Source organism: Gobius niger, assembly GCF_951799975.1.
Source record: "Gobius niger genome assembly, chromosome: 7".
In the NCBI taxonomy this organism is placed as follows: Eukaryota; Metazoa; Chordata; class Actinopteri; order Gobiiformes; family Gobiidae; genus Gobius; species Gobius niger.
This window is the reverse complement of record NC_136858.1, coordinates 6,031,526-6,048,873: the sequence shown is the minus strand read 5'-3', so window position 1 is coordinate 6,048,873 and position 17,348 is coordinate 6,031,526. Positions and strand designations below refer to the sequence as shown.

At 42.8% G+C, this 17,348-nt stretch overlaps 1 long non-coding RNA gene across 2 annotated transcripts; it reads right to left on the bottom strand.

Moving 5' to 3' along the window:
- Window positions 1-14,422: 14,422 nt before the first annotated feature.
- On the bottom strand, window positions 14,423-15,276 carry LOC306965727. 2 transcript variants are annotated; one of them, XR_013793057.1, is made up of 4 exons: window positions 15,189-15,276; window positions 15,021-15,053; window positions 14,592-14,666; window positions 14,423-14,509 (listed from the first exon to the last, which is right to left on the bottom strand). It is a non-coding gene; the product is annotated as an uncharacterized lncRNA (long non-coding RNA). The 2 variants fall into 2 exon arrangements; XR_013793058.1 differs by having other exon boundaries at window positions 14,592-14,669; window positions 15,189-15,227.
- Between the last annotated feature and the right edge of the window lie 2,072 nt (window positions 15,277-17,348).

The window sequence follows — 17,348 nt, the reverse complement described above, 5'->3', positions numbered from 1 at the left end:
ACGTTCTCCAGGGCGTCTCCAGACTCTGTCACGTCTGTCACATGTGCTCAGGGTGAACCCGCTCTCATCCGTGAAGAGCACAGGGCACCATTGGCCAATCTGCCAATCACTGTGTTCTCGGGCAAATGCCAATCGGGCTGCACGGTGTTGGGCAGTAAGCACCGGCCCAACGCCCTCATACCACCCTCATACCACCCTCATACCACCCTCATACCACCCTCATACCACCCTCATACCACCCTCATACCACCCTCATGGAGTCGGTTTCTGACCGTTTGAGGACCAACATGCACATTTGTGGCCCTCTGGAGGTCATTTTGTAGGGCTCGGGCAGTGCTTCTCCTGTTTCTCCGTGCACAAATGAGCAGATAGCGGTTCTGCTGCTGGGTTGTTGACCTCGGTCGCCCCCCCCCCAGGTCTCCTGGTGTACTGGCCTGTCTTCTGGTATCTCCTCCATGCTCTGGACACTGCGCTGGGAGACACAGCAAACCTTCTTGCCACAGCACGAATGGACGTGCCATTTTGGATGAGCATCACTCCCTGAGCAACTTCTGTGGGTTGTAGATGCTCCTCATGATACCTCTAGTGGTGAGAACACTGGACAAATGCAAAAGTGTTCCACAAATATGGTACAAAGGATGAAGACAGGGAAATGGTCTGTGGTCACCACCTGCAAAACCATTCCTCTTTTGGACTGATCTTGCTAATTGCTTCTCATTTCCACCTGTGTCTGTTTAATTTCCACAACACCAAGTGAAACTGATTCACAATAAGCGTGGCTTCCTAACTGGACAGTCTGATATCCCAGAAATTTGAATGACTTGGAGTTACATTGTGTTTTTTGAGTGTGCCCTAAGTTTTTGTGAGCAGTGTAGTATTGGATTATTCTGCACAAGCAGAGGGGGTTTCAGTAAGATAGGATGGAAGCCACTGTGCCAGAGTCAGAGCAGGATGTAGAGACTGATTTCAGGAATAAAATTGGACTGAAGTGTATAATAATGCTGAGACATTTTCTCTTTTCTCTGCAGCTTTGACTGAACTGAAGTCCTCATCCTGCTCCTTCAGGTAAACTTTCAGTTTATTTACATCAACCACATTTTACTTTTCAGCCAAGTAATGGATCTTAAGTAATTAAGTATTGTGAGCACATATTCTTCATGCACTAAAGCTGTGTTTTCTTTGTGTCTTAGGCGCTGAGGACCTGGCCCAGTCCTGGTGGACTCAAACCTCTTTGTCGCTGTCCCTCCTACTGTTTAACTTAACTATCTTCAAGACTTTCCAATTAGGTTAACTTAACCACTGATCTCATTCTCCTCTTTACACTCCGCTGTCTTAGGATTCAATATCAATCTCTTTGATATCTGGCTGTCCACCTCTCCCCCCCCCCCCCTCTGCTATTATTCTGCCTTTTTACAGAGTTTTCAGAGTTTTCAGTTTACTTGAGTTTAACCTGTTCAAAGAGTTTAACCCATTCATAGTTTTCCCCATTCAGAGTTTTTACAGGGTTTTTACTCAGTGTTTTTCATAGTTTTTTTTTTTCAACTTTTGGAGTGTTTTTCATAGTTTTTTTTTCCAACTTTTGGAGTGTTTTTCATAGTTTTTGAGTAGTGTTTTTCATAGTGTTTTTCATAGTGTTTTTCATAGTTTTTTAAGTGTTTTTCCAAGTTTTGGAGTGTTTTTCATAGTTTTTGAGGAGTGTTTTTCATAGTTTTTTAAATGTTTTTCCAACTTTGAGTCTTTTTCATAGTTTTTGAGGAGTGTTTTTCATTATTTCTTTGAGAATTCAGGATAATCCTTGTGACATTTCTAAGGTTTTATTCACATTTAGACACAGCTCTTTATTACATTACATTGTTTTGTACAACTTTTTCTGAGTAATAGTTTACTTTTTTTCCTTTAGAATACCTTTTGAAGCTATTTGAGATTTTTTAATATTTTCATATTTAAATTAAAGCTTGAGTGATTTAAACTACCCTTTTGCACACACTTTTTTCTAACTTTCTAGATTTTGAAACGTTTTTGGCATATTTAAACATTTAACCTTTTTGGAGCCCATTTCACAGGATCAAATCCAAGTCTGTATTCTTTCCAGAGTCTGGTGACTTCTACCTGCAGCTGATTTGGTGAAAAGGAAGTGTTTTCCGATTTCTTAGCCCTGACTGACGACCACAGAAGAGCAAAAAGCACACATTCAGAGTGATTCTTGGCTAATTATACTCAAAGGAAAATATAATTACTTTGTCCAGAGTATCACAGTAGCTGTACACTTGGCTAGTGCCTCAGTGAAAGGATTTTGTTTGCAAGTATTTATAGCTATACATCTTTGATTAAAGGGTTTACATACAATATTAAAATCACATTTGATTAGAAGTATTAAAAAGAAATGTATACATTTTAATTGAGCTTTGACATTTCTCCAGAAACTTTAATTGCTTCATATTTCTGTTAAGTAATATATCCGTTTGGTAAATTGGCCTCCTCTGTTTGCCATTTTAATAAAAATAGAATTGAACTTTGATTTGCTCTGTTTAACCCATATATTTCAGCCTCATTTTAAAAGAGGGAGTGAATTGGTTGTATAAAGGTAGTATTGAAGTGTTTCTTGGACGCCATCTTGACTGACTGAAAGGCATCACAGAAAACAAGCCCACGCCATTGTTTTTTGTCCATAAAAAGTTTGCTTTGCTTCTGTAGCAGAGGTCAATCTTGCTAGAAATTGTAAAGATAAAGACATTGTAGTGAATTTTGAGGGCTTTAAACTGTACTCTTTCATTAAGATTTTGTTGTAATAATTATTTTAAGTGAACAATTCACAAGGCATTAATTTCTGAAAGTGATATAGGTGGTAAAGGGATAGTTTTGGTGGACTATTCACAAGGTGTGACATTTCTGTAGGTGTGAAATCCTACACAAAAACATTTTGGGGGAAAGAATTGCATATATTAAGGGGTGTATTATTCAGAACTTTCATATAAGCCAGCTCATTTTTTGTTAGACATTTTAGAGCTTCTACACATTTTTTTTAAGTCTTTCTAATCAATAAATGCATATTGTGTGAATAAAAATGCCACGAAAGTCCAAACGCTCATTGTCTGCATCTGAGAGGTGGAAAACTGCTAAAGATGGTGAACCTACAGCCAAGATAAAGGTAACAATGTCAGGCGAGTCCAGTGCAGTTCCATTACAGTCAGCTGTTCCGTGTCAAACAGAGGTGATTCAAACTGCTGTGAACCAAGGACCTGCTCCACTTAAAGTGACAGTGAATGTAAATACAAGCAAAGGTGATGCTAACTCTCCAGTACAGGCTACAACACAGTCTAAACCAGATCAACCTCATGTTGTACCTTCAGAGTCTGGAGTCTCAACAGAGAGTGCTCATAAAACACACAGATCAATGTGTTAAAGCTTTGTCACAAGACAAACATGTAGTTGATATAAAGATGAAGAACCAACCTACTAATGCAAAAGTGATTGTTGGAGTATCTTATGTGACTGAACCCAGGTCTTGCATGAATCAAACACAGCGACATTTTCCAGAGGAGGAGTCAGTCCAAGCGTCTTATTCTCAGAACAATGAAAAATACAGCACACCAAGCACACAATGTACTGCTAATTCTGCTGTTTTTCTTGCTTTTCTTCACGAAAATGAAAACCTAACCAGAGGAGATTTGAATTTGATTTTGGACAGAGGAGATGCACTTTATCAAACCAACAAGTACAAATTACAAGGTAAATTCAGTTGCATGGCAGCAGATGATGTAAATGGAGAGTTTGTGCAAGGAAAAACACACAGACATGAACTTATCATGAGGACATCAGTGAGTGGGTGTTTCAAACATGTTCCAAATCCTGCTTCCCCTGCGCTCAAAGAAAGACTGAACTGTCTACGTAATGGAGTACAGTACGCTTTGTTGATAATGCATGGTTTAACAATAGCCGTCTTCAGAGACAACAGTGGTAGATACAGATTTTTCGACCCTCATGCAAGAGACAAAAAAGGATTCTGTCGCGGTGGCCCCGTGCAGGCACGGCATTGATGATCAAATTCAGACAATTGAACAAAATGATTGACAGAATTGTTAGCATTCACAACATTCTTCAAACAGAAGGCAGTTGTCCCTATGAGCTCGTCGAATTCATTTTCCAGAGCGAACCTTTGATAAAAACTGCTCCACCAGCACAACCTGTTTCCATGATCAAACATATGCCTGATCCTTCACAAAACACATCTGAATCACAACCGACTGCCAGCTGCAGTAAATCTATGTCATCATGCAAACCACCAGTTAATGTCAAAGTGAACGCTGGAGTATGTGTGACTGAGCCCAGGTCTTTCACAGTGAATCAAACACAGAAACATTTTCCAGAGGAGGTATATGTCCAAGCGTCTCATTCTCAGAACAATCGAAAATACAGGTTACCAGATCAACTGTATCACAAAATCAATAACATATTACCTGAAAAAAGGCGTAATGGTTTCTTGTCAGCTGAAGATGTAGATCAAGAAATTGTGCATGGGAAAACACACAAGCATCAGCTCCACATGTGCTCAGCATTGTGCGGACATTTCAAACGTGTTCGAAATCGTTCTTATCCTGCGCTCAGAGAAAGACTGAACATTCTACGTGATGAACACCAGTATGCTTTGTTGATAATGCGTACTTTAACAATAGCTGTGTTCAGAGATAACAGTGGTCGCTTCGGCATATATGATCCACATGCGAGAACCTCCAAGGGCTTTCTTCATGGCAAAAAGTCAGTGATGATCAAGTTTAGACAACTGAGAAAAATGATTGACAGAATTATAGACTTTCACAACAGTATTGGAACAAAAGATGGAGATCAATATGATCTGGTCCCTCTCATTTTTGTGAGTGAACCTTTGACACCTTTGATAAAAACTGCTCATCCAGTACAACCTGTTTCCATGATCAAACAGATGCCAGATCCTTCACAAAACATATCTGAATCACAACCAGCTGCCAGCTGCAGTAAGTCTCTGTCATCATGCAAACCAGCAGATAACGAAAGAGTCATTGCTCATGTAGACCTGACAGTGTGTGAGCCCAGCTCCTCCACAGATAATGAAACCCAGTCACATGTTACAAATGTTGAATCAAATGTTGCTGTCCAACATCAGACTGTTTTCAAAGACTCTCCTAAACAACAGAAACCCCACATTGTTTTTTTAAATACTGATGAAACTACTGGCCCATGTGTTTCTAAACCAGTAGAAACAAGTGTTTTAACTGGTGTGAGTAAAATGTCAAAACATGGAAGGCGGAAATATATGAAGAGATCGTTGGAGAAAGACAAAGCAACAAAATCTACCGTTGATAAAAGAAAAAAGTACAGACAAAAGGTTGAAAACATTATTAAACGTTACCATAGTGACACAGCTTTTAGAGAGAATGTAAAGAGTTACAGAAGACTGAAGTACTCAAGTGATCAAAGTATCAAACAAAGAAACTACATTAAAAGAAGATATAAAGAAGATGCAGACTTCAAAAAAAGAAAAAGTTATTATTGCATGTGTCTATGGTCTCTCTAAAGAAATGGCAGCGCTTAGTTTGCTCATCATCTTGAAAGTCTTATTGCGTTCTCAAGGTTTTGTAACATGGATTTTGACCCTGAGGAGTGCAATGGACACTTTCTTGTCGGTTTACAAATGAATCCTCGATCTGGTTGTTACAATTGTGCCGAAACCCGGGATAGAACCAGGGACTTTTAGATGTTCAGTCTAACGCTCTCCCAACAGAGCTATTTCAGCCTGCCCTACACACAACGCTGGACTTTTTAGCCCCTATTTTAAAAAGCCTTATTGAAAATCGAAGGTCGAGAACTTTTAACTTTTTACTATACACATGGATCTGGAGCAAGAGAGCTAAACACGTTGAGGTACTTCATGCTATCCGATCACCAAGCAAAGGTTTTTATCAGCATCATATCTTGCGCAGCTTTGAGAGACTGGTTGAGTTACTTCATTAGAACTTCAGACCTTCACACTTCAACCTTCTTGTCAAGGACTGGCAATATAAACGGAACTGCGCCTGAACAGGGACTTGAACCCTGGACCCTCAGATTAAAAGTCTGATGCTCTACCGACTGAGCTATCCAGGCTCTGCAGCAATGCATTTTGGGGTTTCCTCAGACAAAACACAAAGAAAACACATGGCCTATTGTCGACAAATGTTTGACCAAAATGAAGAAAATCTTGGATTTGACTTGTTATTGCATGAGTCTATGGTCTCTCTAAACAAATGGCAGCGCTTAGTTTGCTCGTCATCTTGAAAGTCTTATTGCGTTCTCAAGGTTTTGTAACATGGATATTGAACCTGAGGAGGGCAATGGACACTTTCTTGTCGGTTTACAAATGAATCCTCTATCTCGTTGTTACAACTGTGCCGAAACCCGGGATTGAACCAGGGACCTTTAGATCTTCAGTCTAACGCTCTCCCAACTGAGCTATTTCGGCATGCCCTACACAGAACGCTGGACTTTTTAGCCCCTATTTTAACAAGCCTTATTGAAAATCGAAGGTCGAGAACTTTTAACTTTTTACTATACACATGGATCTGGAGCAAGAGAGCTAAACACGTTGAGGTGCTTCATGTTATCCGATCACCAAGCAAAGATTTTTATCAGCATCATATCTTGCGCAGCTTTGAGAGACTGGTTGAGCTACTTCATTAGAACATCATACCTTCCCACTTCAACCTTCTTGTCAAGGACTGGCAATATAAACAGAAATGCGCCTGAACAGGGACTTGAACCCTGGACCCTCAGATTAAAAGTCTGATGCTCTACCGACTCCGCCAAAGCTGGGGAACAATTGTCCGTATAAGATGGGGAAGAATTGAGGGAGGAGGAGGGAGGAGGGAGGGGGGGAGAAAAAACCATAGAGATCCTGGTTCGATCCCCACTAAGAACATGCGTTTTCTTCCTATTGTCTATTTTATTCATTTCAAGATTTATTTAGTGTAATATAAGGAATGCAGCTTGCAGGCAATTGACCATGTATTTAATTATCAACACATTGCATTTAATCTAGATGAAATGATCTAATCCAATGATCTAAAATATAGGCATTTATGGTGTTATAGTGTCATCAAACACGCAATTGGTGCTGCTGAAATTGCTGTACATCTGGAGCCAGGTTTTGTTTACTTAACTGAGGTCAAGTTGTCACTCAAAGTTGTTTGATCAGTCACAGCATGGTGCCTGCACAGCAGGTGCCTGCACTCTAGATGAGCACTCTGTTTTATGGCCTGCAATAAAAGCTTGTTGACCCCTAATGAACCCTGTTACTGAAAAACAACAAGTGCACTGAAATATTGCTATTTACACGATTAAACCACCTATTACTGTAACCTAGACTAAAATAAATAAATGGGCATTGTGCATGTATCTCTTTTATGTAATTTGACTTTAACATTCCACCTAATGACTAATCACTGTCACTATCAGCCATTAACAAAACAATAAACATAAAACAGATCAATTAAATATTCAAAACGTATTTTTTATTCTTTTCTCTTCAAAATATAAAACACATAATGTACACTTTATAGAATATATACAACATTTAACAAAATATGTACAAATAAATCACGTTTGGTGTAGTATCTATTATAGAAAACGCTATCTCTATGGCCGCCGCCTGGGCGCCGCCATGTTTATTTCCCAAACCGGCTTTGAAGCTAAGCAGGGAAGTGCCTGGTTAGAACTGGGATGGGAGACCGTTTTGGAACACCAGGAAGCCTGCCGACAGTACTGAGTGCGTGGTTGGTGGTGCTGCTGTCCGAGGACAACCCGCTGTCACAAACACGCGAGTGCACGAGATCTGACTGCCGTGCGTGTGCGCGCATCCAAACAGGGCGATGTGTGTGTGTGTGTGTGTGTGTGTGTGTGCGCGTGCGTTTGGGTGTGTGTGTGCGTCCGTGCGTGCATGTGTGCGCGCGTGCATCCAAACAGGGCGGTGTGTGCGCGTGCGTGCGCGCGCGTGTGCGCGTGTATGTGTGCGCGTGTGTGCGCGCGTGTATGTGTGCGCGCGTGCATCAAAACAGGCCGGTGTGTGCGTGCGTGCGTGCGTGCGTGCGTGCGTGCGTGCGTGCGTGCGTGTGTGTGTGTGTGTGCGCGCGTATGGGCGATGTGTGTCATCATCACTCACCCTAAACTGCAGCTGTAGACGCTCCGCACAGGTACAATTACATCCTCCAAAACACATCTGCGTGTCTTTGTTTATGTCTCTCCTGCAGTGACCGAGGCTGTGGTTCATTATAGATCCAGTGCTGCGTAATATCAGAGGCGCAGAGACATGCGTAAGATCCAATCCTGGCCATATTCCGTCTCCAAAGTTTTGTCTCCGAAAAAAAGTACACGCAAAACATTGCCCACAACACGAGCCTCTAATCAAACGCGCTGCTCCGACTGTTTTCTCCTCCGTGTGAGTCAAAGCGAAAATGAAACCACTTAACGAGCGCATGGCCTGTACTGCGTAGTTATTTTCTTTTCTTTTACTTTGCTGCTGGACCATTTGTTTTCTATTTTGCTTTCACGTATTGTGAGCCCAGAGGTACATTTGATTCTAAAGCAGCTTTGAACGCATTGCCAATTTTATTGTAAGGTTATAAATACTGTCTAACAACGATAATTAGGCTATTTCATTTCAAAACCAACTTATTATTTTTTTGATTGTACACTACCGTGATGCACCAAACCACGGGTCCTGCACCGTGACCCAAACCGTTAGAGCTGAACCCCTAATATTTATCCATACTTATTCCACTGTCTCTTGAATCCTGTTCCCCGAGTTTAGCGAACATATTGTCGTTGTAGTTAATAAGAAAGGAGTACAGGTGCATCAAACACTCCAATTGCTGTTTGTTTGAAATTATTTTTAGCATTCATTATTTCACACATTTAGTGGCCATAGTTTTTGGAATGGGTTGGGAACCACTGCTCTACAGCTGAACTGTGTGACGGGTTGGACATTTCTTTGTAATCACTCATAATCTCAGAATATCAAATGTGGAGCCTAGCGAGGCCCGGCCGAAGGCCGGGTCTCAGCTAGTTTACAATAAATAACTATTTACAAGTAAAAAGAAAAACAAACAAAACTGAACTGATCTGAAATATATACACATCATATTAACCTTGAACAAATACAACAATTTGTGTATATTTTGTGGGCAGCACACAGCCTGGGAATACCCGTGCTGCTGTGTGCGCTCGAATCATTTCAAACTGCACAGCAGCAATTTTCGCATGGATTTGGGAATCACAGAACGAGGAGGGACAGCGGCGACTCCATCTTTTGATCAAGCTTTAGACCGTGTTCTAAATAGTTTAGCTCGGAACTTTACAGCGGGTATGTCATACGTCATCTGATACAATGGGCTATGGCTACGTGCAGACACATATGATAGACATTCAGCCCAATAAACGGCTATGGACAATTGTAAACCACAACACTACAATAAAAACAAAATCTTCACAAAAAATACAGGTATATGTATAACTTATTTTCTCATCATTCTCAGCCACTGCTCTTTGGTTAGGGTCTCCTTGTTTGGGCAGTAAATTCTGCCTTTGAACTGGCTATGGCCGGTGTCTGTGGTGCGTGGCTCTCCACATTTAGTGCATCTGTTGGATGTTACTGTTCTAATGTACTTGCGTTTCTCTTTTTGTGGTGTTTGATCAGGGCCAGTTGTGCTGTCAGACTGTGGTGTGCAAACTGTACTGGGTGCTGTGGCCTGCGGCGGCGGCACAAGCAGAATGCTACTTGCTGTAGTGGTCGGTGCTGTAGTGGTCGGTGGCATTAAAAAGGGCATGTAAAAAACTGCTGGCTGAGTTGGATGTTGTTTTGGCTGAATGGTTCTCAGCTCACCTCTATCTTTGACGGTGATTTTGGTTTTCGCCTGCCCAGCTGTGTCAGGTGGCAGGTTGTAAGTGTGTTCGTGCATGTGTGGTGTGACTTGAGTGGGCCTAGTGTTTACTGGGAGTTGCGGTTCACTGGAAAGGGGGCGCTCATCAGGCAGTACTAACCCTTGCATCAGAATTGCAACTTCTTGTGCCTTGAATCTTTTGTTATGCCACTGTATCAATGTGGTCTGATTTACAGTGACAAGTTGCAGAGTTGTGTTTTTCATAACAATGCCGTTGCTCAAGATGAGCTGTCGAATTTTTTTATAATCATTTAGAATTAATGACCATCTTGAATGGGTTTGATGTCCAATTTTCTTGGGGCTATTATGAATGTTGCACAATCTGATGAATATTGTTTCAACAAGACGGCAGCAGTTTGGCCACTGAGCAGCTGAACCAGTAGAGCCAAGTACACACCTTTTTGTGCTTTCAACTCCTGCATATACAGCCTTCTTTTTCGGAGACCTAAACCGACCGGTGAGCAGTCTCTCCTGATGTCGAGCAGCGTAGGAAATCCGGTCCTTATCCTGTTTTTCCAAGTTCTGCCAAAGACCCACAATTGTACTGGCCTGCTGATTGGTCAGAGTGAGGCCTTTTTCATTTCGGAGCTCCACCAAGTATTCCGCAAGCTCATCTACTCGATCCATTCCTGCCAAACTCTGTTCATCCACAGCCTAGGAGGAAGTATTACATAAGATTTGAAGTGTTTCAAGAAGGTCAAGCATCAATAAATATTAAGCACACTGGTATTTCACTTACAACTTGCTCTGAGGGTGTAGATTGTCCAGGTAACGCAGACTGGACCCCCAGCAGGTGAGTGGACGGAGCAGGAGGAGCAGACGCCGAGTGGACCCCCAGCAGGTGAGTGGACGGAGCGGGGGGAGCAGAAGCAGAGTGGACCCCCAGCAGGTGAGTGGACTGAGCAGGAGGAGCAGAAGCAGAGTGGACCCCCAGCAGGTGAGTGGACGGAGCGGGAGCAGCAGAAGCAGACTGGACCCCCAGCAGGTGAGTGGACGGAGCGGGAGCAGCAGAAGCAGACTGGACCCCCAGCAGGTGAGTGGACGGAGCAGGAGGAGCAGAAGCAGACTGGACCCCCAGCAGGTGAGTGGACGGAGCAGGAGGAGCAGAAGCAGACTGGACCCCCAGCAGGTGAGTGGACGGAGCGGGAGGAGCAGAAGCAGACTGGACCCCCAGCAGGTGAGTGGACGGAGCGGGAGCAGCAGAAGCAGACTGGACCCCCAGCAGGTGAGTGGACGGAGCAGGAGGAGCAGAAGCAGAGTGGACCCCCAGCAGGTGAGTGGACGGAGCGGGAGCAGCAGAAGCAGACTGGACCCCCAGCAGGTGAGTGGACTGGACAGGAGCAGCAGACTGACCAGAAAGCTCAGCAGGAGCAGGAAGCACTTCTATATCAGATGTGTCCAAAAGTAAATCTGCAAGAGTGACCTCAATATGTTCTTCAAAGCCCTCATCAGTCTCTACCGGCTCTTCCATCTGCTCCAGCAGTGTATTTGCTTCCTCGGAGTCTGGCGCCATACACTGTAGCGGTTCATTGTTCTGCCTCAACAGGTACTGCAGTCCAATCAGTTCACCTGAAAATGCAAAACCAATGTTGAAGACAAAAAACTACATAGAGACAGAGAAAGAACTATGGGCATAAACATACAACATTACATATGAATACCTGTGTACTTTGCGGGTGGTGTAAAAGAAGGAATCAGCTTCCTGCCAAAAACCTTCTCATAATCGGTATTCACACTGTGAGCCAGCTCGCCCGAGTATGTGCGCAGGCCAGAGGCCTCTGCCTCCAGAGCAGCTGCTGCCCTGTTGTGGTTCCAGCGATGAAGCCCATCTAGGAGGTAGATCTGGAAGTTGAGCGAGTTTGCACTGTTTCCTAAAGTAAATACAAAAAACATCAGAATGGAATAAGGTAGAGTATTTGTGTTAAACATAAACATTATTGAGTTGCACGTACCTGGAATGAACCGGTGTAAGTGACAGTGGAATGACTCCAAAGATGTGAAGCCTCTGGCACAGCGCAGTGTCTGCAGTTGGATTCCTCCCTTGGTGATGGTGCCTGTCTGGGTGTACAGTGCCACACCAGGTGGGTCCTGAATGCACTTCACATGTCTCTTCTGAACACGCCAGATGTGCTGCATTCTGATGGGGTCCAGAAGAGGAACACCAAGGGCATCCTTACCCCTGTCACTGATGAGCTCACTGATGAGCTGGTCCAACAGCCGGATGGTTTGCTCTTCTCCACGAGTCCTCCTCCTGCAGTGCAGCTCCAACTCTTCTTTTTTAATGTGCCGATCCAGCTGCTTCTCCGTCAGAGCAACCAGGCCTTGCTCTTTTAGCTGTGCTCTTTTTGCCTCTCTCAGCTTGTTCACATCAGCAGCATCCCACTCAAATATACATGCTGACATGCGAGCCATGAAAGTGGGGTAGAGCTGGTGTGCATCAGTGGTGCATCCCACAGCCAAGCGCCGCATAAAGTGCCAGATGTCGAGGCGCACAATCAAGTCAGGCCATCCACCAAATCTGGCCTTCAGCTTGGTCTCACCCACATCCTTGCAGCAGCCACAGTCCACATAGAGAGCAACAGGAGACTCTACACCAGCAGCTTTATACCTGCGATAAATAATGATCAAAAATAATTCAATGTTCATCATCAAACAATAGTAAATTACAATGACAAATAGTAAATAGTAAATTCTAAACTAAGGACAAGTTTAATTTCATGTAACGGCAAATGTTTTATAGGAAACATACCTGTCTACCAAGCCAGCTGCCATGAGATCCAAACCTGGTCCCTCACCAGCAGTCATGACACTGATGAGCACTTGACCCATCTCGTTGCCGACTGATGTCAGCCACTGTGCTGTGCCTTTTGCCGGACCCGAGAGCTTTTTGGTGATCTAAAACAAACATATGTATTAAGCCGCTTGTAGCAACACCTTCAGTGGTTGTATTGCATGATTATAGAGCTTATGCGTGTGATGTCTTAAAAAATAATTTAGTGGCTATGTCTGCAATGTAATTCTTGTGTTCTTCCTTCCCTACTGTTTAATTGTTTGTTAATTTGAGGTTTCATTTCTATTTACATTTAAATAGAAAAACAATCAGCATAAAAATTAGAGATGTACCTTTCTGGTGGAATCCAGTTTTAAGATGGGATCCATAAGTGGAGGTGATACTAGCCTTGATATCCTCCAGCCTGAACAGGATGTCTTGGCTGTACACCACTGAAAGCCACTTATAGCTGGGAATTGCCACAGGTTGGGGAGGCTCTTCAAATGTTGACGGCATCAGGCAACTTTTGCTGGTAAAAGAAGCACACTCGCTGGTATACCGCGCCACCCTTTTCATCCACTCTTCACTGTGGTTCTCTTTCAATTGGCCAATCAGTCGGACAGGGCCATTCCCCAGACCACGTTCCCGTAGGAGACGTATCACCCTGATGTCACAGGCATATCTGTAATAATAAATAAATCATGTATACATGGATAAACAACTGACAAAATCACCTAAAAATGCAACATACCGGCGAGTAAGAATGACCCTAAACTCAGAGCGGTGGGCCATGTCCAGCTGCTGAAGTATTTCCCTATTCCAAGACAGGTAGCTGCGGCGGCACTTGGAGCAAATCAGAGTCTCTGTGACCATGTTGTAAAAGCGGTCAATGTCAAGGACCTGACGCACCCGCCTGTGAAGACCTCCACTACTCAGAGGGCTTCTACAGGCTTGGTCCGCACACAGCAGCCTGACTTTCCACAGCCTATACGGCATCCACAGCAGCATAGGATGGGCAAAAAATCTGGCTGATGTTGGTGCCTGGTGGTAAATAAGGGATGGCTGAGGAGGGAAATACCACAATTGGAGATGGTCCTGGAGCTCCAACTTCCCACGAGCACCAACTCTGAATAATGCTGTGGAGACCCATTGCTGATCCTCCAGGGGCATGCTTTTAGGCCACAGGAGAGGAAGTTCAGCAGAGTGCCCAGGCTGAAATGCACTCTGTAGACACAGAGAAGGACAGGTCAAATAAAAAAAATAATAATTAAAAAAATTAACCAAACTTAGTAACAAGTGAAAAGTTTTACCACATTCACTCCAAAACTCTGACCCTCTGCTGGCCGATGCCGTTGTTTTGGAGGCGTTAATGGAGGAGCGAGAAAGAACGATTCCTCACTTGGAGGCTGTTGTGGGGAGATGGCTTGAGGAGGACCACCTGCTGGCACTGGAGCCTCACACACACTGGCAGCTACATTTGTAGCAGTGGCTGAATGAGTCTAAAAATACAAGGTTAAAAAAATGGTGTCATTAGTAGCAAAGAAATAGAAAATATTGATTACTTACATGAGCTTTCCGTCCAACATTTAAATTTGGCTTTGCACTGTCCACATGCTTTCCACCAAATCTGGGCCTTTCAAACTTTAAAGAGAATTATTAATATGACAATCGTGAACCATTTTAAAACACATGCCATCATATGTACCGAAGCAAGGGTGAGCTTGGGCCTTTTCACCGGACTTGCTGGTGTAGAGACACCTGCGGGATGCTCTACTGGAGCAGTGGGTGGGAGCTGAAATATGAAAAGAATAAAAAAATATTTCTTTTATGAATTTTCACACAAATTCTCACATAAAGCTGTAAAATCTACATACCATTAGGGAGCTACATGCACCACTAGTTGATTGGTCTGCACTGCTTGTGGGTCTAGATGAGGCTGTTGGCACTTGCTGCTGCATAACAAAAATGTATAAAACAGTGCATATACAGTGGGGGAAAAAAAGTATTTGACCAAAATCCAAAAGAAAGTCTATGGGAAACTGACCAAATACTTTTTTCCCCACTGTATACTGTAGAATTCCCAAGAAAGACAGATGACAGATGACTTAGAAGATGGACACAATCACCAGTGATTTAAAGAAAGCACAATACTACTGTTCTATTCTATAGAAGTAGTAATAGTTAATAGTATAAACAATAACGTATGAGTCTCCCTTTCATGCAATGACGTGACAAATTCAGATGTGTGTTGTTTTATTTAGTTATTAGTGGTAGTTAGTTTTAACCTTATGACCTTCTTTTACCTGCTACGCCATTTCCTCTGCTGTGGAGCAGACCTGTTGCCAAACCAACCCAGACAGAAACAACAGAAATTGTCCAAGAATACATTAATGTTAAGACATACCACATCTTTATATTGTGTGCAGATTGCATCAGCTGTAGTTAAGCTGAAAGAGGCCAAAGTAGCCTACCTTATGAGGATGAAATCCACACAAACACCTCTGTGGCTGGGAGAAAAGTGTCTGCTGGCCTCTCAGCTGCATAGGGCACTTCTCTATCTGTAAACAAACCAAATGATGCCACTTACTTATATTTAAGTTCTTGTTTGATGCTCATACATATTGAAAATATAATATGTCTACTTTTTGATACTTTTCCTACATACCTTCTGATACAGACTGTACCACCTCTTTTGCCTTGGAGCAGGTCGGTTGCCTGCATCTGATGGCCAGACACCAGTGGAGGCAAAAGACCTGAGCCGCTTCAGCCACTCAGTGTCATCCATAGCCTTGTGGCTTTTAAATTGTTGTTTGGACATTTTCTGTAATGACAGTTAAGCAGTTTTTATCATGTTATAGTGTAACTGCGTTAAGTTGTCATGGCAAGGGCCTGAAATGAGGATTACACAGACATGCATCAAACATGTATGCAACAAATGATATGTAACACACCAGCTCAATCCTGTCAATAACTCTAGCAGACCAGTCAAACACTATTAGATCTATATTGTATTCTATTATTCATTATTATTATTCATGTTTTTACTGTTTTGTTACCATAGATTGTATAGCTATAGCTTTGATAGTCTATCAAAAAAAAGGCGGATTATTTTGGCGCAAAAGTGCGCTATTTGCCTACAAATAAACCATAAACAATTTTGTGCGCTTGGATGAATATGACATCAACACATGCTCAATGGTATTTGGTGACAGGGTAGAGTGTTACATTTTTCATCTACTTAATATTAAGCTACGTAGCTAGTACTGTAGCAGTAAGTACTGCTCGTAGTAGTGCGCAGCGCGCACCTACGGTAAAAGTTTGTTTACAACATTGGCTGATCGACAATACAAAAAGTGCTTTTAGCGGCAGAAAACGGGCTAGCTAAGTCCTACACGAAAATAGACAGAAAGGAATAAATAGTTCTTACCGAAATCGTGACGAGCAGAAGGATGCGTTCAGCGTTCTACATTCAGAGAATCAGCATCAGAGGCAGCTTCAGCATCCAACATCATTTAAATGACCGTGCCGGGCCGAGTAGGCGGGATAAAGTCGGCTCGCCCTGCGATTGGACAGCAAATAATGGACGCCTCTAGATGATAGGCTATTGAATTATTGACCCGCCTGCCTGATTGGCCAAGGAAAGATTGAATCTCAAAGGTGATTGGTCGCCATATACAGTCGTACCCCCGTCGGATAGAGCCATTTCGGCATGCCCTACACAGAACGCTGGACTTTTTAGCCCCTATTTTAACTAGCCTTATTGAAAATCGAAAAGTCGAGAACTTTTAACTTTTTACAATACACATGGATCTGGACCTAGAGAGCTAAAAATGTTGAGGGACTTCATGTTATCCGATCACCAAGCAAAGGTTTTTATCAACATCATATCTTGCACAGCTTTGAGGCACTTCATTAGAACTTCAGACCTTCCCACTTCAACCGTCTTGTCAAGGACTGGCAACATAAACAGAAGTGCGCCTGAACAGGGACTTGAACCCTGGACCCTCAGATTAAAAGTCTGATGCTCTACCGACTGAGCTATCCAGGCTCTGCAGCAATGCATTTTGGGGTTTCCTCAGACAAAACACAAAGAAAACACATGGCCTATTGTCGACAAATGTTTGACCAAAATGAAGAAAATCTTGGATCAAACTTGTTATTGCATGAGTCTAGGGTCTCTCTAAAGAAATGGCAGCGCTTAGTTTGCTCGTCATCTTGAATGTCTTATTGCTTTCTCAAGGTTTTGTAATATTGAATTGACCTCGTCGCATGCATTGCATACTTTCTTGTCAAATGTACAATTTAATCCTCTATCTGGTTGTTACAATTGTGCCGAAACCCGGGATTGAACCAGGGACCTTTAGATCTTCAGTCTAACGCTCTCCCAACTGAGCTATTTCGGCATGGCCTACACAGAACGCTGGACTTTTTAGCCCCTATTTTAACTAGCCTTATTGCAAATCGAAAAGTCGAGAACTTTTAACTCTATACAATACACATGGATCTGGACCTAGAGAGCTAAAAATGTTGAGGTACTTCATGTTATCCGACCACCAAGCAAAGGTTTTCATCAACATCATATCTTGCGCAGCTTTGAGAGACTGGTTGAGCTACTTCATTAGAACTTCATA